General features: G+C 45.4%; 1 protein-coding gene across 1 annotated transcript in view; it reads right to left on the bottom strand.

Moving 5' to 3' along the window:
- The window catches only part of ctnna1 (catenin (cadherin-associated protein), alpha 1), a 266,205-nt gene extending 260,462 nt beyond the window's left edge, over positions 1–5,743 (bottom strand). Inside the window, 1 exon segment of the mRNA XM_034181512.1 lies at positions 5,449–5,743. The gene's annotated coding sequence lies outside the window, so the exon portion shown is untranslated.
- Positions 5,744–23,400: the final 17,657 nt, after the last annotated feature.

The following is a 23,400-nucleotide window of genomic DNA, read 5'->3' as shown; positions in this document are numbered from 1 at the left end:
AATCTTTTTTATTTTATTATTATTATTTTATTGAACAAAAGTAAAAACACAAAGTTCAACCCAATCCAACTTTCGACGCTCTGAGCTGTGACGAGCTGTCCAATAGGAACAACGCGTCGGGCCAAAACACGGAAGAGTAGTGGCAGAAACCACTGATCTGTACAAAACAGAAACGTGTCACAGGACTGCTCATTTATAGAGTAGTTTTCTGAAGAAAAATTCTTGGAATGTTTTTTGTTGTTGTTTGTTACCTCAAAATTTCTGATTACTGTTTAAAAAAGTTTAGAACACTTGTAATTAAAATAGCTAAATAAATCAAATGGTTCTTTAGAAACCTTTCATCTGTAAATTAAAACCACCTGTTATTTCAGATTAGATAATTTCTTGTTTAACATAAGGAACCTTGGATATTTATTTTTAAACAAAAAAAAAAAAAACATGGAAATTTGTACATTTTTTAAGTCTGGTCGATTATTACTTCATTGTTCAAGCTATCTCAAAGAGAAGTACACTGTTTAAGTGATAAATAATAAAATAAGGTGATTAAAATATTATATAGTTATCATTTGTTCATTGTTCAGTTTTTTTAAAGTATCGGATCGGGACTCGGTATCGGCAGATACTCAAAATCAGATGACTCGGAATCGGATCGGGGCCAAAAAACCTGATCGGGACATCCCCATTTAAAAATACCATATTTAATACTAGGGCTGATACAATTAGTTGAGAACTCGAATAATTAGATTACAAAAAATGTTTGAGGCAAATTCTGTGCCTTGAAGCATCTTTAATGTTGTAGTACATATGCCAGGCCTATGTGTGGCGCTGTAACGTCCCCAGGAAAACACAGAAGACTACAGCATGCACTTAAGCTGTGTAAACGCTGATCATCTGAAATAGCTTACTGCACATTTAAAGCGAAGCAGTATGTTTGTTTTTAAAAACACTGTTTTGTTCGCTGCCTGCTCTCTGCGGGGAGTGGCTATTCGCCCGGCGGCTGGCTGCTGCCGCTCTCTGCTCGGTGTGAGGGGCTCTCAGCATTCCCCTCACACTGGGTGATTAAAGCTTTGTCCCCGGCCACACTGACAAACACTTTCTGAAAGATCCTCTCAGCAAAAGTCCACTCTTTCTTCTTCTTCTAGGAATAGGTATTGAAGAGATTTTATCGATAGATGCCATTATCGATTCTGCTTATTGATCCGATTCCTTATCGATTCCCTTTATGATACCTCTTGTGAGTTTTCTGTGTACGAAAAGTAGGCTTTACAGGTTTTCTATGTCAAAAACATTTTGAGTCTTAAAGTAAATAAATATGAAATTGGTCACTGTATCCTTGATCTCTGGACATAAAACAAATCTGTTTTTTGTCAAAAGCACTTCCTTTCAGACATTTTGGCATGAATGTCTCTCCATACCTCTGAGCTGAGCCCAGCCAGCTGCTGCACATCAGCGCAGGATGTCTCATTTTAGGAGAAAAAAAAAAAAACGGTTTTGATCGATTGCAGTTTGTTTGCATTACAACGTTTGGAAAGAGGTGTCATTTGATTTTAACGGCATTTCTCTTTGAATTTATTAATTCCGACTGGACTCTATCGTCCCGATGCGCGGAATTCCTCCGCTCCTCTTTCCATGACAAAAACTCCTGTAACAGTGGAATGTGCCATTCCAAACTGGACGCTGTGTTTATCCGGGACGTCCTCTGACTAGCACAGGAATTGCGGAAGACGTGGACATCAGCACTTTTTCGGCACATTGAGACAGACGTGCGGAGGAATTCCACGCGTCGCGGTGGAGCCGCTTGGCGCAAAGCAACGCCGTGATGAAGCCTCACAGGACATGTTCTGGCACGTCCAGGCTCATACACAATTTCTCGGTTAGTCACACGACTGAAAACCCACCGACAGCCATCTGAAAGCCGTCCTGTGAGACCAACACAGAGGTGGTTTTGTGCCGCCCCATAAACGGCTCCGTGGCGCATCCGTCCGCTTTTCTTTCCATGAAAAAAACTCCTGTAATAGTGGAATGTGCCGAAAAAGTGCTGATGTCCACGTCTCCTGCCATTTTTGTGTAAGTCAGACGACGTCCCAGATCAACAAAGCCTTCACGTTGGAAATGATCTGGTTGTTTCAGCGGGTTTGAGCCTGTCGATCGGCGCTCGGAGCGCGGCGCGCTCTCAGCAGCTGTGGGTGGTCTTTAAACCGGCTGGAGCACTCCTTAATCTGTGTAATCCCCATAAAATCGTCCCTGAAAGCCATCTGAATTTTCCGAATGGTTACCACCTGGAGGTCTCTCTCAGTTTCTGGAAAAAAATTTAAGCACCAAAGCTCCAAATCGTTCAGACATTTATTCGCAATAAAAATCAGACGAGAGGGGTGGACCACTGCTCACACAAAGCCTGCTCACAGGCGAATGACGCAACCGACAGGCGTGAAAGAACTCACGCATGCGCACGAAGGTTCAAGCTTGGCTGATGCAATCACACGTGATTCAAATCCATATGGTTTTTGAAAAAATATAAAAGTCGGATACTTTTCTAACAGACCTTGTATATATAAAAAAAAAAAAAAAAAACGTGGAGTTGCCTTTACTCTCTGTACTTTCTCTACCGGTGCGGTTCTGACGGCACTGTCCTGTTAAAACCATGTGCGTGTCGTATACTGAATTTATGAGATCATGAGATGAAATAAATGGTGAAATATCCTTAAAAACATCCTTAAAAAATTAGAATATATAAATGAACTGAACAAAAATTACAGAAAAGCTGTGCAGTGATGTTCAGAGGCATCGATCACAAAAAGCTAAACTTTAACAGCTGTTATTTTCCAAAGGTATGTACGAGGTCTATTAGAAAAGTATCCGACCTTATTATTTTTTTCAAAAACCATATGGATTTGAATCACGTGTGATTACATCAGACATGCTTGAACCCTCGTGGGCATGCGAGAGTTTTTCCACGCCTATCGGTTACGTCATTCGCCTGTGGGCAGTCTTTGAGTGAGGAGTTGCCCACCCTCTTGTCGTTTTTTTCATTGTTTAGGAATGGCTCAGAGACTGCTGCTTTGTTTGATCAAAATTTTTTCAAAACTGTAAGGCACAACTGAGTGGACACCATTCGATAAATTCAGCTGGTTTTCGGTAAAAATTTTAACGGCTGATGAGAGATTTTGGTCTGGTAGTGTCGCTTTAAGGACGGCCCACGGCGCCTGACGGCGATCTGCACTTCGAGGCGGCAGCGTCTCGCCGTTTCAAGTTGAAAACTTCCACATTTCAGGCTCTGTTGACCCAGTAAGTCGTCAGAGAACAGAGAACTTTCAGAAGAAGTCGGCATGAGGAGTTTATTCGGACATTCCATTGTTAATGGACATTTTGTAATGAAAGAACGTGCGGGCAGAGTCGCACGTCGGGTCGGACCCGACGCGGGGGGTCGCGACAGGAAAAACACCTCCGTTGGAAACCTTAACGGGCAAGTTGGAACATGCCCAAGCTGTTAAATAATTTCTCAGTTACTCACTTGTTGAAAGCCATCAAAAGCCGCCTGAATTTTACAAATGGTTTTCAACACGGAGGTGTTTTTCCTGTCGCGGCGCACACAGATTCGCCGAGTCGTCACAGAAACGACTCAGCGAATTTGCGTGCACGTCTTTCATTACAAAATGTCCTTAAACAGTGGAATGTCCGCATAAAGTCCTCATGCCGGCCTCTTCTGAATCTTCTCTGTTCTCTCACGACGTCTTAAATTAAGCCTTAAATTAGGATGTTTTCAGGTCGAAACAGGCCGATGACGTCCTCCTCCGTGGGAAGTCCTTACAGCGACAGAAACACCCCATAATCTCTCATCAGCCGATAAACTTTTCACCGAAAACCAGCTTAATTTCTCGAATAGTGTCCACTCGGATATTCCTCACAGGTCCAGAAAAAAATTTTGATAAAGCAACGTGCGCCGTCTCGAGCAGCGTGTGAAACAAAGGAATTCAGCCGAGAGGGCGGGACCACATCTCACTCAAGGCCTGCCCACAGGGAAAAAACTCACGCATGCGCACGAGGGTTCAAGCATGATTGGTGTAATCGCACATCATTCAAATCCATATAGTTAAAAAAAAAATAAAAAGGTCGGTTTATTACCTAATAGACCTCGTATTTGTTCAATCTTGACCTTAATGTAGTGTTCAAGCACAAAACGTGACTGATGAGAAAAACAGGATGACTTCATCACACTAAAATGAACTGGAGTCAGAATAAAAATACAGGCTGCTGATTTCTGTTATTTTTCAAAGTTATTAAGCTGTAGCTATATGTTTTAATTTCAAAGTGAGTTGCCTCCTATTGTATTCTGATTTATTTATACAAAAAAATATGGGGAGTCCAATCAGCCTGCATTGTTCTGTTAAGTTTCTATCAGTTTTCCTGCACATGTCCAGGTATTTGTTCCTTCTTTATAAGAGTTTGGTGTTTGTGTTTGCGCCACAAAGTTTTAAAACACAATAAAATGTTCACACTTTTCTTTACAGCAGTTCTGTAATTTCAGAAATGCATCAGAAACAACCACAAATCAGAAAAAGTTGGGAGTATATGTAAAATGAAGATAAAAATAAAAATGTTGCACTATTCCGGGTTTCTCCACTCAGAGAAGCCAAACGTTCTTCCAGAGTTGTGTAATCATACTACAATAGTAGAATATAAAGAAGGGGAAAAAAAAGAAAAAAAATAGACAGCATAATCGTCAATCGCAATTATTTGCCTGACAATTAATCGTCTCCAGAAATTCCTAATCGTGACAGCCCTACTTGTTACTCAATCAACAAAGGTAACCAGTAGGATAGAACCTGAAAGATCATGATCTATGCCTAGGCAAGGCGAAGCCAGAGGAAACTCTGGTGGAAGCCCACAGCTGTCCTGAACTAGGCCCTCATTATTTGCTCTTTTAACTAGACAAGATACATGACTACAGTATTTCCTGTTTTTGATTTGTGTCCACACGATTTGGCTGGGATTATGTAACTCATCCACGCTTTTTACTGTACAAGCCCTACGCGAAGACATGGGGGGGGGACACGTACTTGCTCGCAGATGTCCAGTTTATTTAGTGTGAAGTTAATCTGCTTTCTCCAACGATGCAAACCAACCCAAACACTTGGCAGCTACTTGCCAGCTAAAGTACTGCCCAGTTGCACAGATACGTCAATAGAAAGTGATTTGAACAAGCGGTTTAAAAAAAAAATCTTCTGTATTATTAAAGTTAACAGTGTACGTTTTTTTTTTTTTTTTTTTGTGACAGGTCGTGCCAAACACGGTACCTACCTGATGCTAGACGGTACACAACCACCCGCATTAGCTACGTTAGCTTGATTTAGTGTCGACGGCTTTAATAGCAGCGTTACCTGGCTTTCTAATTTAACTAGCTACTTAAAGTCTTTTATTTAAAGTCAGCGAGCCAAGTGTGAAACTTACCGAAAACCGCCCACTGGAAAGAACTTGAGTTTAAAAGTTCAAAATGGTGGAACGGGAATGAGTGAATTCCTTCTCTCAAAAGTTTTCCTGCCGTCTAAATTCCTGCCGTAATTCTGTGGAAACGCTATCGTCTCTCGGCTGTTCCGTTCGGGGAGAGGAAAAAAACCCAAACAAAAACAGCTTTCGAAGCTCCCAAAAGCAGGAAGACGCCACATAAAAGTTTCGGATAAGAAGGTTTCGGTGTTACAGCCCGACAATGGCTGAGGCCAGATGGGGGCTGGGCGGTGACTACTTCCTGGCAGCAGACACAGGCCACAACAAGCCCACACGACCAGGAGGTGTTTCTGGGTGTGGCGCTCACTCTACTTCCATATACAGAGTAATTATTACTTCGCTCAAACTGTGCCCACGCTCGGAGGTTGCACTTTTACTCGGTTTAAAGAAACTCTCATGTATTTTGCAGGAATTCTACACTTTGGAGTGAGAATTCACGTGACAAAGTAGGATCATTCAAATTCCAGGTGTCTTATGACTTCATTTAAAGGAACATTTTGTCGGATTTCGTGACACCTTGTGACGGGATTGCAGATTGCATTATGCTGTCACCAATCACGATTTTGTATGCCATGATTTTACTTCTTTGGTGACAGGGAATTCATGCTTTCTTCATGTATGCATGTATGAGACTCCAGTGAACAAAATATGAAGGTTCTCTAGCAACTAGCAACCAGTAGATAGTGATAGACTGATTCCTCTTTTTTTTTTTTTTTTTTTTGTTCAGTCTTCTTTCAAAATGCAAGAAGACTGCAAAAGGCAGAGTAAATGCAGCCCTGGTGGGTTACTGTATCAGCATGGCAGTGCAACATGGGTAGGGTGACCATATGTTGATTACCGAAGACCAGGACACTCTGCCCAGCGATGAGATACTCAGCCGGCAGCGGATACTAATCGGCAGAACCGGAATGATAATACAATTGAAGGAATGATTGACAGAACAGCACCTTACTATGCCCCCTACTCTCAAGATATTGATAACCAACCTCAAGATAATGTAATAAAATGTTATCATACAAATCAGAAAGTGCCCCCCCTGTCATGTTCAAAGCACAAACTTATGTCTTTTCTGTCCCAATTGGCACTAATGGCCAGAATAGTAGCTCACCATATTGGAAAATTTACCCTCACTAACACTAGATGGCACCACACAAGCTCCCGTTCTGTCATTCCGTCTTCTGTCAAGAGTTTGGGGATTCTAATGCTGACCTATAGCTGTAAATAGTGGCTAAATAACTTGATTATTTTAATGACGAGACCTGATCATAACATCAAGACTTTTTTTGGGTGTAATATAAGCAAAAACTACCCATTCTGCCAACTGTCATCCATTCCACCTATTTCCAATTGTTCCAGTTCCATTCCCCCTATAGTTCCTCTGATTAGTAGCTCTCTGAATGCCGGTCAATTTAATGTCCCAATAAAAAAAAAAAAATAAAAAAAATGAAAACCAGGACAATGTCATCACTTTCTAAAAAACACAGGATGGCCAGGACAGGATTTGAAAAAGGACATGTCCTGGGAAAACAGGGCGTTTGGTCACCCTAAACATGGGGGCTTTTTTGAGGGAGCCCGCTCCCATGTAGGCATATGCTAAGCTGATGAAAACATCAGTTCATTGTGCACGAGCACACACACTGCTTGTCTGTACGCCGTGGCATAGTTCTTCCTGTCAGAACATCGATGAAATGTCACACATTGGAAGATTGACTTGCTGTATCACCAGTTTGACCAGACCAATCACAGCCCAAAATGCAAATACACAAAAGCAAGCAGTTCCAAATAACAAGACCAGTGGGTGGAGGCTGAGGTGTGGTTCATTGGCATTTACATGAACATTTGTAGTCATTCATTGTCATTGATGGAGAAGGTGCACATTCAAGCCTTCTTTTTAGGACATAAAACAAAATATCTGCTAAAGATAAATATTTTAAAGTTTAAAATATTTAAACCATGAAATAACACTGGAGAATATCTTTTAAGCCATGGCATATTTCACCCAGAACAAATTCCTGCATTTGACAATCTAAAAAAGGTAACAATTCTCACATTTTGACAACTACTCCAGTCTGATGTGTTGATTCAATTCAATTTATTAAACTTATAGAGCACCAAGTCACAACAGCGTCGTCTCAAGGCACTTCAAATAAAACATCTCAACAAGAAAAACCAAAACAAATTAAATCAATAAATAAAAGAGCATGATGAAAATGTTAAAAACATGATAAAAAGTTAAAAAGGTAAAAAAAATAAAATAAATAAAAGAATAAAAGCATAGTAAACAATATATTAATCATATAAAATAGCAAATGCATCTTCAGACATGACTTAAAAGTCTCCACAGAGTCTGACTTCCTCACTAAAACAGGGAGATCATTCCACAGGACCGGGGCACGATAGGAAAAAGCTCTATGTCCCACAGACTTTTTATTCACCCTAGGGACACAGAGCAATCCTCTGTCCTGTGAGCGCAGATCCCGGGCCGGTACGTAGGGCTTAAGTAGATCTGCCAAGTAGGGTGGTGCCAGTCCGTGAACAAGCTCATTTTCTTTTTCTTTCAGTTCCATGATTAACTTTGACCACTATTTCTGGACACAAGATATCAGCAACAATGAAAAAAGTATCACAATGATGAGAACAATACTGCACATGTCTGCTCATATCTTTGTGAATTATGATTTTTTTTTTTCTGTGATTCCAGGTTTTTTGTTCCACTCCAAAGTGTAGATAGAGGAAAAGAGAATGCATATGGAAGCTTTTCTGACATCCATCTGTGGAAAAGTACTGTCTCACCAATGTCTCACTCACTTTCCTGCATACCGACTCTTACAAATATCAATCCAAGGTCAAATAACTCATTATCTTGTCAATTAAAATTGGCTGTTGCAAAAGTACAGAGGGGATTAAATGAATATTGAAAGGAAAGAAGATCTTCCCGTGCAAACTGAAGATTTGCATTTTTTTTTCCCCCTCTGGGGGCCGTTACAGAAAAAAATGACAATTTTGTGTCAGATCTTGTATGGTTTTGTGTGGTTGTATGAGATACTGGTTACATGCTAATCTTCAAACATGTTTGAATATCAAATAGGATAGGAGAACATTATCTTGTATACACATAATCCAAATATCACTGGTGTGTACCAGCCTTTAAACCAGCAAGATTACTGCACTCCTGCGATTACAGTAAAAGGTTCTTTAATAGTTTCAAAATTTTTGTGATCCTGTCTTAGGCCTTATGAGAGAATTTGGAGGCTGATCTATAGTGTCAACCATATACGAGGTCTGTCCAAAAAGTATCGTACCTTTTTATTTTTTTCAAAAACTATATGGATTTGAATCACGTGTGATTACATCAGCCAAGCTTGAACCTTCATGCACATGCGTGAGTTTTTCCACGCCTGTCGGTTGCGTCATTTGCCTGTGGGCAGGCTTTGAGTGAGCACTGGTCCACCCCTCCCATCGGATTTCTTTTGTCTGAGAACTTGCTGAGAGACTGCCGCTTTGCTCCATGAAATTTTTTTCAGAAACTGTTAGAGACAGGCAGTTGGAAACCATTCAAAAGATTCAGTTGGATATCGGTGAAGATTCTGTCGGCGTCACGCAGATTAAGGACTGTTAAAACCTTTTTAAAGACGGCCCACAGCGGCGGAGGGCACGCGGCGCACCGAGCGGCCATCAACAGGCTGGATCGACCAGATCATTTCTAAACTGAACGTTGTGTTGATCCGGGACATCATGTGACTACCACAGAAATGGCAACAGAGCTGGAGATAGCACTTTTGTGGCACATTCCACTGTTACAGGAGATTTTGTAATGAAAGGCATGCGGAGGATTTCGCGCATCGGCACGAAGCAGCTCAGGACGCGCAGCAAAAAAACACCTCCGTGTTGGAAACCATTCAGAAGATTCAGACGGCTTTCAGTCGAGTGAGTATCCGAGAAATTGTGTAACAGCTGGACATGCCCCAACATGTCCTGTGAGACTTCCGAGACGGTTTCTGAAAAAAATTCTGAAAAAATTTCATGGAGCAAAGCGGCAGTCTCTCAGCAAGTTTTCAGACAAAAGAAATCCGACGGGAGGGGTGGACCAGTGCTCACTCAAAGCCTGCCCACAGGCAAATGACGCAACCGACAGGCGTGGAAAAACTCACGCATGCGCACGAAGGTTCAAGCTTGGCTGATGTAATCACACGTGATTCAAATCCATATAGTTTTTGAAAAAAATAAAAAGGTGCAATACTTTTTGGACAGACCTTGTATGTATGGGTAATTTTACAGTTCTGTATGCAAAATTCTGCAACCATAAATTACAAAGCAGATTATGTAAGTTCTGGTTAAATATATGCACACAATACTGTAGTATAACATGTTATCTCTGCAGAGGAGTTCATACCGTTGCCCCAATTGTTTTCAGTTGTTGAATTACTTGAAGCATGAACCTAACCTTTCTTTAGAACCAGTGCTTTCAAGTCTTTACAAGAAAAAAAAGGTATCTGAAGGACATTTTTGGATCTCCACAAGTCCAGCCTCTCCTTAGGAGCTATCTAGAAAAGATTCATGGTACCATGGCTAACTGTACAGTCTATTATCTCCTACTATAAGGAACAGGTTGTTGGGAAGGTGTCGTGACACGGACCCACAACAGGGGGCGTTAATGAACGGACAGTGGATAAGCCAAAAAGTAACAATTTAATGTTGTGAAGTGCACAACGAAGTACAGACAATAACAATAGTGCGGAATGTCAATCATACACAAGGTGGCGTGTGGCAGGCTCGAAGATAGAAGACGTCTGGTGATAGAAGAGCCGGAACCCACACAGCTTCCACCACCAACGGATCTGAAGAACACCGGAGCCGCCAAGCCCTGCGCCCCAGGTGGCCACTGTCTTCAGCAGTCAGACCCGGTACTGCTGGCAGAGAACAGAAACAGTTTGATGAGGGTGAGTACGCACACTCAGTAATCCCACAGTCTGTGTTCAGTTAGGAGGGAGCACCTCCACCTCCAATCACACACTCGTGCAGCTCCTGTTTAACCACTTATCTGGTTTGGGGTGTGAGGCGAAGCCATCACAGTCCACACCAAACGCCAATACCGCAGAATAAGGACACCGTCACAGGAAAACGGCTGCAAATGAGATCAAACTATTACACAAGGTTTTTAGATTCAGCAGAGAAGTTACCTGTATGGTAGATGATTTCTCAGCGGGGAGGTGGAGTTGCAGTCTGGCTTTTATGGTGGTTGACGTAGATGAGTGACAGCTGGTGGTGATGATGTGACAACTGTCACTCCACTGGTTCCGGCGCCCTCTCGTGCTTGAAGCCCACACTCCAAGCAGGGCGCTATCTGGTGGTGGTGGGCCAGCAGTACCTCCTCTTCAGCGGCCCACACAACACAGGTGAGCATGTACCATTATTGCAGGTATAATAGAATTTCACCAAGAGCTCTCATATAATATATAGCATCTTTGGGCCATATAGGTTTTAGATGACTGAGAAAAGAGGCTCAAATTAACACCCAGTAATTAAAAACCTTTTGATCTAAAGATCTAACAGAATACCTACTGTGGACGCAATGTTTCTGTGTAGGCTCTCAGTTGTCCAGGTGGTTTCCATAGTAGAGAAGCTTGAATCTTCGACTGGACTGGGTTGCTTGACGTGAGGATGTTTCGCTTCAAATCACAGAAGCTTCCTCAGCTAAAATTCTTGCTCTGGTAGTCTGACTTCTGTCTTGACTCTTGTAGAGAAGAATAAACCAGAAGCCAACAAAAGCTGGAGTTTTTTAACCTAACCAGACCCCTCCTACCGAGAGGCCGACTGCTATAGGCTAGTTATTAAACAATAGCTCTAATTAGCAACTATTGTGCTCTAGTTAGCACTCTCCTAATGATTGGATGGAAGCCTCCCCTGATGGCTCCCTTGACGACTCTCCTGATGATGTGAATGACTCATTACCATGAACAAAAGACTGAAACTGCTTTGACCTGAGTACCCCATTGTAAACAGGGGACAAAGTGTTTCTGAGACCCGCCCCCCGGTTAAGGCTGGGTTTCAACTGTTTTACAAAGAATGCTTCCTTGACACCTCTCTCAAACCATTTCTTCTCTCTGGCTAAGATTTTAACTTCCTTGTCCTCAAACGTGTGGTTAGTGTCTTTCAGATGGGGATGAACTGCAGACTGAGGTCCACTGGCGACCTCTCTGCGGTGCTGGTATAGCCTCTTGTTTAAAGGTTGCTTAGTCTCACCTATGTAGTGTCCATTACAGTTTTCCTGACATCTGATGTAATACACTACATTGCTCTGTTTGTAACTAGGGATCCTGTCCTTAGGGTGAACTAATTTCTGTCTCAAGGTGTTAACCGGTTTAAAGTAAACTGGGATTTTGTGCTGTCTGAAGATCCTCTGTAGTCCTCAACTACAGAGAATCTTCAGACAGCAACCTCTTAATCACTACAGTCCAGAGATACATGCAGATACTGCTGTTATACTTAAATAGTCACCAATCCGAGGAGCGGAGTACACCAACTCCCAACACACGACTATTCCTCTCGTATAATCAGATACATCTGCAAAATCAACGTTACACACACACACAGAAGTAAAGACGTACAACTGTTGTGTCTTTCCCAGCCTGAGCTGTTTACCTTAATGGTAGACGATTTCTCGGCAGTGAGGTGAAGATGCTGTCCGGCTTTTATGGCGAAGTGATTGTAGAGAAGATGAGTGACAGCTGGTGCTGTTGATGAGGGACAGCTGTCACTCCCGGTTGTTCCGGCGCCCTCTCGTGCCTGAAGCCTGCACTTCAGGCAGGGCGCCCTCTGGTGGTGGGCCAGCAGTACCTCCTCTTCAGCGGCCCACACAACAGGACCCCCCCCCAAACGGGGGCCTCCTGGCACCCGACCAGGTTTGTCGGGATGATGGCGGTAGAAATCGGCCAGGAGGGCTGGGTCCAGGATGAAGCTCCTCTTCACCCAGGAGTGCTCTTTGGGTCCATAACCCTCCCAGTCCACCAGATACTGAAACCCCCGACCCTTTCGACGGACGTCCAGGAGCCTGTGCACGGTCCAGGCAGGCTCCCCGTCGATAATCCGGGCAGGAGGCGACGCCGGTCCGGGGGTGCAGAGTGGTGAGGAGTGGTAGGGCTTGACGTGGGACACGTGGAAGACAGGGCTGCACTGAGGACTTTGAGAATGGGGAAAGGTCCGATGAATCTGTCCTTGAGTTTATGGGATTCCACTTGCAGGGGGATGTCGTTGGTGGATAGCCAAACCTCCTGCCTGGGCTGGTATGCAGGGGCCGGGGAACGCCGGCGGTCTGCATGGGCCTTGGCCCTTGTCCGGGCTTTCAGCAGGGCAGAGCGGGCAGTACGCCACACCCGATGGCACCTCCTGAGGTGGGCCTGGACCAAGGGCACCCCGACCTCTCCCTCCACCACGGGAAACAATGGGGGCTGGTACCCCAGACACACTTCAAATGGGGAGAGGCCGGCTGTTATGAGCGTACTCGATCCAGGCCAGATGGTTACTCCAGGCCATCGGGTGCGCGGAGGTCACGCAGCGGAGGGCCTGCTCCAAATCCTGGTTTGCCCGCTCTGCCTGTCCGTTTGTCTGGGGATGGTACCCGGACGAGAGGCTTACGGTGGCCCCCAGTTCCCTACAGAAACTCCTCCAGACTTGCGAGGAGAACTGGGGACCACGGTCTGAAATGATGTCGGATGGAATCCCATGCAGACGTACGACATGGTGGACCAGGAGGTCTGCGGTCTCCTGGGCCGTCGGGAGCTTCGGGAGGGCCACAAAGTGGGCCGCCTTGGAGAACTGGCCCACTATCGTGAGGATGGTGGTCATGCCCTGGGACGGCGGGAGGCCCGTGACGAAGTCCAGGCCAATGTGGGACCAGGGGCGATGAGGCACAGGCAATGGATGGAGGAGTCCTTGTGTCTTCTGATGGTCTGCCTTGCCCCTGGTGCAGGTGGTACAGGCCTGGACATACTCCCGGACGTCGGCTTCCATGGGCGCCCACCAGAAGCACTGCCAGACCACTGCCACGGTTCTTCGCACCCCTGGGTGACAGGAGAGCTTGGAACTGTGACAGAAGTCCAGGACTGCAGCTCTGGCCTCTGGTGGGACATAGAGTCTATTCTTTGGGCCAGTCCCCAGGTCCGGGTTCCGTGCCAGGGCCTCGCGGACGGTCTTCTCCACATCCCAGGTGAGGGTGGCCACGATAGTGGACTCGGGGATGATGGGATCTGGTGGATCTGACAGTCCGGTTTTGACCTCCTCTTCGTGGACCCGGGACAGGGCGTCAGATCGCTGGTTCTTGGTCCTGGGGCGGTAGGTGATCTGGAAGTCAAAACGCCCGTAGAACAGTGACCAGCGGGCTTGCCTGGGGTTCAGACGCTTGGCGGTCCGGATGTATTCCAGGTTCCGATGGTCCGTGAAAACCGTGAATGGTACCGCAGCTCCCTCCAACAGGTGTCTCCACTCCTCAAGAGCCTCTTTCACCGCTAGGAGTTCCCGATTGCCGACATCATAGTTCCACTCTGCCGGGATCAACCTACGGGAAAAATAGGCACAAGGGTGGAGGACCTTATCGGACTCCCTGCTCTTGGACAGCATGGCTCCTATCCTTGAGTCATCCACTTCAACGACAAACTGGTGATTGGGATCGGGCTGCACCAGAACTGGTGCATTCGAGAACCGGCGTTTCAAGTCCTTAAACGCGGCGTTGCACCGATCCCACCAGGTGAAGGGGACTTTAGTGGAGGTAAGGGCCGTCAGGGGGCTAACTACCTGACTGTAACCCTTAATGAACCTCCGGTAGAAATTTGCGAAGCCGAGGAACTGTTGTAGTTTCCTACGGCTTGTTGGCTGGGGCCAATCTCTCACCGCCGCAACCTTGGCCGCATCAGGGGTGACGGAGTTGGAGGAGATTATGAACCCCAAGAAGGACAAAGAAGTGCGGTGGAACTCGCACTTCTCGCCTGCTGGACGGGTACTCGACGCCCGGGATCAAATCAATGGAGCAAATGTATGGCCGGTGCGGGGGAAGAGTGAGTGCCAGATCTTTGCTGAAGACGTCAGCAAGATCGTGGTACTCCTCAGGCACCGCCGTCAGATTGGGGGGGGACTTTGACCTCCTCATTAGCTGTCACACCGGGTGGAACCGAGGATCCTAAACATTCCCAGTGGCAGGTTTCGCTCCACTGCGTTACAACCCCAGATGGCCAATCTATCCGGGGATTGTGCTTCACAATCCATGGAAAACCCAAAATCACTCGGGAGGTAGAAGGTGTTACAAAAAACACGATCTCCTCCCTATGATTCCCAGACACAACCAATGTCACGGGCTGTGTCTGGTGTGTGATTAATGGGAGAAGGGTGCCATCTAGTGCCCTTACCTTCAATGGAGAAGGGAGAGCCACTAGAGGGAGCCCAACCTCCCTAGCCCATCTGCTATCCAGCAGATTCCCCTCCGACCCTGTGTCCACCAGTGCTGGGGTGTGAAGGGTTAGATCCCCACTCAGGATCGTCACTGGGATGCATGCAGATTTGCGGGATTTTTCCTCGTGAATGTTATGGCCCACCCTTAGCCCAGTCTCTAAGGGCGGGCGTTGTAGTTTAACCGTTTGGGGCAGTGTGTTGGGGAAAGTGTAGTGACACGGACCCACAACAGGGGGCGCAAATGAACGGTCAATAGATGAGCCAAAAGGTAACAATTTAATGTTGTGAATGTGCACAACGGATATACAGACAATCTCAGAATCTGATAGCAGTCAATACACAAAGGTGACGTGTGGGCAGGCTCGAGGATAGAAGACGTCTGTCCTGAGAAGAGCCGGAACCACACGATTTCCGCCGCCACCGAACCTGGTGAATACTGGAGCCGCCAAGTCCCGAATTCCCAGGTGATCACCGTCCCCGACTGTCGGATCTGGTACTGCTGGCGAGGAGCACAAACAGTGAGATGTGGGTGTGTGCACACCCAGTAACAAAAACAGTCAGAAGGTGGAAAGTCACCTCCACCTCTAATCACACACTCGTGCAGCTCCTGTTAACCACTTATCTGGTTGGGGTGTGCAGCGAAGCCGTCGCTGATCACACCAAAACGCCAATCCCACAGATAAGGCAACACCCACAGGAAAACGGCTGCAAAGAAGTTCAGACTATAACGTCAGTGTTAAGTTCAGATACAGCAGAGAATATTACCTTCACAGGTAGATGATATCTCGGCAATGAGGTGGAGATGACGTCCGGGTTTTATGCAGTAGTACGATGAAGTGTAGATGGGTGACAGCTGTCATGAGATAATGAGTGACAGCTGTCACCCCCGGCTGTGTCCGTGGCGGCAGCGCCCTCTCGTGCCTGAAGCCCGCACTTCAGGCAGGGCGCCCTCTGGTGGTGGGCCAGCAGTACCTCCTCTTCTGGCGGCCCACACAACACAGTGTTTCTGTATATGCTCACATGAGCCACAGTAAAAACATTCCCCGCGGGCCAGCCTCCGTTGTCTGTCATTAGATTTAACTTTGGCCCTGCTCGTGTCCATAGCTTCGTCAGCAGGGGGAGCTGTTGCCACACGGAGCTCTCCGGCTGTGGAGCGTGGGGACGGCGGCACCTTTTCGGACCCGGAAGGGAGAGGGACGGCTCGTGCCCGGCCATGTCTTTCACCTCGCTCCCGACGATGTTCTTCCAACCGGTTGTCTAACCGTATGACCAGGTCGACAAGCCCGTCAAAATCCCGCGGCTCATCCTTAGCCAGCAAGTGCTCCTTCAGGACTGGAGACAGTCCGTTTACGAAGGCGGCGCGGAGTGCAACGTTATTCCAGCCGGACCTCGCAGCCGCGATGCGGAAGTCGACTGCATAAGCGGCTGCGCTCCGATGCCCCTGTCTCATTGACAGCAGCACGTTTGAAGCGGTCTCGCCTCTATTGGGATGATCAAACACCTGTTTAAACTCCCTTACAAACCCAGTGTATGTGGTCAGGAGCCGTGAATTTTGCTCCCAGAGCGCCGTAGCCCAGGCGCGTGCATCTCCTCGAAGCAAGTTAATGACATGAGCTACCCGGCTAGCATCAGACGCGTACATGACGGGATGCTGTGCAAAGACGAGCAAGCACTGCATTAAGAAGTCCACGCACGTTTCAACACAGCCTCCGTACGGTTCCGGGGGGCTTATATATGCTTCAGGGGATGGGGGGGATCGTTGAACCACCACTGGAATGTCTGTATCCAGTGCTCAGTCAGCAGGAGGAGGTGCTGCAGCAGAGCCCTGCGGGCGCGCTTCCACCTGGGCGGTGAGAGCCTCCATCCTCCAATTGAGAATAACATTCTCATTGGACTTCACCAAGTCCAACCGAGCAGTGAAGGCAGTTAAGATTTGCTGTAGCTCACCTAACACGCCTCCTGCAGACGCCTGTGCACCCTGCGTTTCCATTGGTGGTTCACTCGATGGTTGACGCCCCTCGGGATCCATGACGCTGGCCGAGAAATCCTGTTGTGAAAGTGTATGGACACGGACCCACAACAGGGGGCGCAAGTGAACGGACAATGGAATAAGTCAAATTCCAACAATTTATTGTTGTGAATGTGCACAACTGAAACAACAGACAACACAGTTTGGTACAGCAGTCAGTTAATCAAGGTGACGTGTGGGCAGGCTCGAGGATAGAAGACACCTGTCCAGAGAAGAGCCGGATCCCCACACTCTTTCCACCACCAACGGATCTGGAGCGCCCCGGAGCCACCAAGCGTAGAGTCCCCAGGTGGCCACTGCCTCCGGCTGTCAGATCGGGTACTGCTGGCAGAGAGAACAGACAAGTGATGGTGGGTGCATGAACACCCAGCAAACAGTCTGAAGAGGGTGGGAAACACCTCCACCTCTTAATCACTACAGTCCAGAGATACATGCAGATACTGCTGTTATACTTAAATAGTCAACAATCCGAGGAGCGGAGTACGCCAACTCCCCAACACACGACTATTCCTGTCGTATAATCAGGTACGTCTGCAAAATCAATGTTACACACACACACAGAAGTAAAGACGTACAACTGTTGTGTCTTTCCCAGCCTGAGCTGTTTACCTTAATGGTAGACGATTTCTCGGCAGTGAGGTGAAGATGCTGTCCGGCTTTTATGGCGAAGTGATTGTAAAGAAGATGAGTGACAGCTGGTGCTGTTGATGAGGGACAGCTGTCACTCCCGGTTGTTCCGGCGCTCTCTCGTGCCCGAAGCCCATATTTCAGGCAGGGCGCCCTCTGGTGGTGGGCCAGCAGTACCTCCTCTTCAGCGGCCCACACAACAATTTTTGACCTCATTCCAGAAGCTTTGTGTGGGACTATTTGGTCAACTGCCACATCTCGCCAAGACCAGTTTGTAATGACATATCTCTGTGGCTCCACTAGGGTTCGAACACCAGACAGCTCACTCTCCAGGCCAATACACTAGCAAGTCAGCCAAAGAGGAATCCGCCACTAGATAAATTAGTACGAGCGGAGGCGCTCAGAGGCACACAGCGGCACTAGGCTCGCTCTATGGTAGCCGGAGGCACAAACCGGAAATGGCACAAAAAATCTCTGCAGTGGGGAAAAACCCACAAACCATTGTCATAAAAAGCTGCAAAAGCCACAAACAGATGGGAGAAGAAGGCACAAACTGGAAATGGTACAAAAATCTCCACAGGGGGAAAAAGCCACAAACCATTGTCGTAAAAAGCCACAAACCGACGGTTGACGAACGCAGACGAAGCGTGGACGCCGCATAAGTTGCTGTGGCGCAAGAAATGCCGTCGCCATCTTGGACCAGTCATCATAGTGATTCTATCACAAGGCTGATGGTAGATGAACATAGACATTATAAAGAGGAGTAGACGCCGCATTGGTTGCTGAGGTGCAAGAAATGTGGCCGCCATCTTGCAGCGGTCATCGTAGTGATTCTATCACAAGGCAACACAACACAACAGTGTATACTGTTGTGTTGCATATAGTGCAGCAGATAAGAGAATATTTACAGAGGAATCGTGCAAATGGTGATACAAGCATCAAATTTGGCACAAATACTCCTTAGACATTCCTCTTTTGAAAAAAATAAAAGTGGCCAATTTAATTTTCAATAGGCAGCCAGGTAGGGGTGATTTGAATAATTATGTTGACCTTCTTTGACCTTTGCTTTGGAGACCAAATATTTAACACTGTCAAAACTATTCAATTACAAACTCAAACTGACCTTTGTCACCATTCTTGCTGTTTTTTACCTCATAACTCAACATTCAGTCACAGATAGTCCAAACTATACCTTTTTGGAATCTTTGTGATCAGACAAATAATGTGGTATAGTTTTTATAATTTGATTGGAGCCTTTTAAAATTTTGACCCCTGTGTAAGTTTTCAATTGACCCCTACCTGGCTGCCTATTGAAAATTCAAGTAGCCAACCTGTTTTTTTCCAAAGAGTAATGTCTAAGGTGTATTTGTGCCGAATTTGGTGCTTGTATCACCATTTGCAGGATTGTTTCAGTTATCTGCTGCACTAATATAGAGAATGGTTTGTTAGAGTTGTCACTGACAACAAGCTCAAATATGATGACAATTTTCAACAACAAAAGTCTTATTTTTGCCATAAATTGAATATACGTGAATAGGCACAGCAAAAACAATGTCTTGTGAAACACTGGAACCACTGCAGAATTGATTGTGGTCACTCTAACACCATGGTCATATAAATTAAGTGGAGTGGCGCTGACATGGTAATTTGTCATTTTAATTTGATAAAACATTGCCGTTGTTGTATGTGCTTGTAAAACTCGGGTCAGTTCATTCACAGTGTCAAAAGATAACTGTGCCAAAGTAGTACAAGCAGACAGGTCACAATACCACAAAGAGACAGAAACAGACAAAATAAATGCTTGGAATGAGAGCAAACTGTCACTGGTGATCAAAGGTGGCACCCAAAGAGAACATCGTAACAACAATAGTGCTTTGTTCTTCAGACCCATGTAAAAACACACACGCTTCTATTACTTGGCTTGAGTAGGTGTTAATTAAGAAGCTCTAGCAGCACAGCATGAATTACAGTGCTGAAGAAAATGAGCTTACAAATGTACCGGCAACGCTCCTAACGAAAGCCCAAGAATATAATTATTTTCTGAAAAGTCACCCCCCTGAATATTTCAAACAATTTGCAAAGTGTTTTCTCCACAGACTTTTGACCATTTTGTAATTAAAAGGCCATGCATTAAGTCAGCACATTACATTCCTGCAGCTGAAAATCATTCAAGTATCTCGCATATAATATTAATTTCAGTAAGAAGAGCGGCGCTGTCACACAGCTCGGATTTGTTTGTCCATTTAATACTCTGTGCTGAAGAAGGTATTCGATGGAGCAACTGTGGGCTTGAATGATGAACATTTCCCCAAATAACCGCTTGTTTAAGTGTCCTTGAACTTCAGCTTTTTCTACTTGTTGGATCGGCAAAGGATAAGAGAACAGCATGCCATAAATAATTCAGTCTCATTATGAGGAAGTGCACATGTTTGTCACATACTGAATGTATAATTGGGCACATGCAAATCTTTGGAGTGTGCCTGTGGGGTAGATCAAAACAATAAATATGGTCAATAGATGTAATTTAGGAAATGGAACCACGCTGTTATGTGTTCACTACCAAATGATGAAAATGCCTTTTATGTAATTAACTGTTGCTTCAGTGTTTCTGGTGAATTTTTATCTCTGTGATAGATTAGCTTTATATTTCTGTTTCTCTGCAATGACTAAATTCAATCAGTGCCCAAATCTGAGTGTAAATTGGATCACTTTGTTATGCTTATTAAAAGTCATGTTTGGAAGCAACCTGTTTCCAGAAGGAATGCAGCTGGCCACACGTCGGAAAATCCCAAAAAAAGTAATATGAAAATGCTATTATGAAGCAGAAGTAAATCCAGACCAGGATTTGAGGCCCATTGATGTCGGCACTTATCTTCAGATACCATACCGTGAAGTGGATTAGAGCCTATGACTCTCCCTGGACAGGACGTCAGTCTATTGCAGGTTATTTCCCCAGCGAATGCCAGGACCCGTTTACTGGGTGGCCAGCAGGTGACATGTCTTAACCAACAGTTGTGTTCAAAATAACACCTGTGTATTTATCAAAGTGAGCAAAGCCCAAAATCCTTATAATAGCTTTTATGAAAAAGCATTGGGAACATTGCACATTCGATTCCAAATCAAAACATGAAGAAAAAAATATCCAATTTATCATTTTACAGAAAGTGAAGAAAAAGGAATATTAGGCTGTCCTAAAAAATAGCAGTGCCTCCATATATATTTTTTTTCTGTTAAAAAAACAAGTGTCAAACATTTGGCAATTATTTAAGGATGCAGGTAGCAAATTTTGTACATGCTGGTTGTAGTGCATTTCTCTATGAAAATCTGAGTAAAATGGGTCATTCCAGACATTGTTCAGAAGAACAGCATACTTGAATTAAAAAGTTGACTGGAGAGGGGAAATATATAAAGGAGTACAGAAAGTGATGGGCTGCTCAGCTAAAATGATCTGAAATACTTTAAAATTGCAAACAAAACCAGAAAGATGTGGAAGAAAATGGAAAACCACCATTCAAATGGATTGAAGAATAGCCAAAATGGCAAAGACTCAGCCAATGAGCAGCTACTGGGTGATTAAAGAAGGTCTAAAGTTACCCGTGCATACTGTAACAATTAGAAGATGCCTATGTGAACCCAAGCTATGGGCAAGAAGCTCCCACAAAATCCCACTGTTGAAAAAACGACCTGCTGAATCTAAATTCAAGCCACAGTACACTGTGAAGACCAGTGAAGCATGATGGAGCATGCATCATGATGTGGGAATGTTTCTCATACTATGGTGTTGGGCCTGTTTATCACATATTAGGGATCAAGGATCAGTTTGAATACATCAGAGTAGTTGAAGAGGTCATGTTGCCTTATGTCAAAGAAGAAATGCCCATGAAATGGTTGTTTGAACGAGACAGCAATACCAAACCCACTAGGAAGTGATCTAATTCCTTACATTGAGCTGCTTGTCAGCACCTGTCTACCTTCTGGAGGTATTTGGCTATGGCTGACCTTGCATCTTCATCATGGTTCCCATTGGCTTGTGGGATTCCCAAGCACTTATAGCTGTCCTGTATGTCCCCTATCCTGCCTTCTGAGAACTCCACCACCTCAATTTGGATCACATTCCCTCTCTTTGCCACCATTTGGCCACACTTATCCAGTCTGAATGACATCCTGATATTATCCCTGTAGATCCTGGTGAGGTGGATCAGTGAGGCAATGTCTCGCTCACTCCTGGCGTACAGCTTGATGTCATCAATGTGCAGGAGGTGGCTGATGGTTACTCCATTCCTGAATCGATATCAGTAGCTGCTCTTTGTGATGAGTTGGCTGAGGGGGTTGAGGCCTTTGCAGAACAGCAGTGGGGACAGTGCATCACCTTGGTACATTCTGTCTGTACTTGATAGTGACGTGCAGTTGCCTTGGATTTGGCCTCCACTGATGTATTCCACAGTCCCACTGACTTCCCGATGAAGGTTATCAGTGCACTGTTAGCCTTGTATAGTGCCAAGCACTCCAGTATCCATGTTTGAGACATTGAGTCATAGGTCTTCCTGTAGTCAATCCAGGCTGTGCTTACGTTAGTCTGCCTGGTCTTTGAGTCCTGGTGTACTGCTTGGTCAATGAGTAGCTGCTGCTTTGACCCTCTGGTACTGATTCAAATGCCCTTCTGAGCTGTGCTCATGTGTTGACTCATGTGCCCACTCAACTTGGTTGCTATGATGACTGATAGGAGCTTCCATGTAGTGGAAAGGCAGGTATTTGGCTGGTAGTTTGAGGGTGTCATACCCCTGTGGGGGTCCTTCATGATCAGGATTGTTATGCCCTGTGTTAGCCAGTCTGGGTGAGTACCTGCTGTTTGTAGCCCACCTATTTGTACTGCCAGGTTTAGATGGTACTCAACTCTCCGCCATAATGCACCAAACCGTTCCCGTCACTTTGGTTGTTTCCGGTAATCACCGCAAATCCATTCAGTTTTTTGTTTACTCCTCCTCTCCAGAACCTCCTCTGGTTCTGGGACATTCCTGGCTTTCCCTGCACAACCCTGATATCGATTGGCCAACCGAGGCTATTACCCGGTGGAACGTGGTGACTTATAGCGTGGTACCGTGCCAAATACCTCCAGTGCCAGGGAGTCCAACGCAACCCCTCTGGATCTCTCTTCCATACCGGGACAATTTCACAACCTTTAGTAAGAGTTGTGCACTCTTGTTGCCTCTGCACAGACCCTCGTCTCTCCCTTCCAATCAACCACCACCTGTACTTAAACCCTGGTCCTGCCTATCTACAATCAGCAGAAACTGAGTTCTACCTGGGTGGTACCTGGCCTCAGTGATTCTTTGTCTCTTCTTTGTTCATGCTCTATTTAGACTCTGTGCTTTCTGTTTTTTTTTTTTTTTATTATTTTTGATAGCTTTTTTTCCTTGTGTCCACAGAATACCTGCTACTTGTCAGCTCTGTTGCGGCCATCAGATTCTGGTTCTGTTGTCATCCACAATGTGGTTCGGGAACTCACTCCAGTCATTATTCTGGTCAAGTCGGGATCTCCCTGCACCGGTGTCTCCTTCCACAGATTTGTACATTTATCAATGAATTTTTGTTTGCAGAATAAAATTGTTATTTGGCTGTTCCATCGTCACTCCCTGCGTTTTGGGTCCTAACCTTTTGTTCTGGTTTAACCGTAACAATATGATTCATTATTGGTCAAATAAACAAAACAAAAACACAAGCACATACCCGCGTGAATGATTTCAATATCCTGTAGTAATGACCATACACTTTACATGTGTTTTATACATTTTTTTTCCTTC

The sequence above is a fragment of the Thalassophryne amazonica genome, chromosome 11 (genome assembly GCF_902500255.1).
Source record: "Thalassophryne amazonica chromosome 11, fThaAma1.1, whole genome shotgun sequence".
Classification (NCBI taxonomy): Eukaryota; Metazoa; Chordata; class Actinopteri; order Batrachoidiformes; family Batrachoididae; genus Thalassophryne; species Thalassophryne amazonica.
The sequence above is the reverse complement of the archived record's forward strand: the minus strand, read 5'-3'. Positions and strand labels throughout refer to the sequence as shown.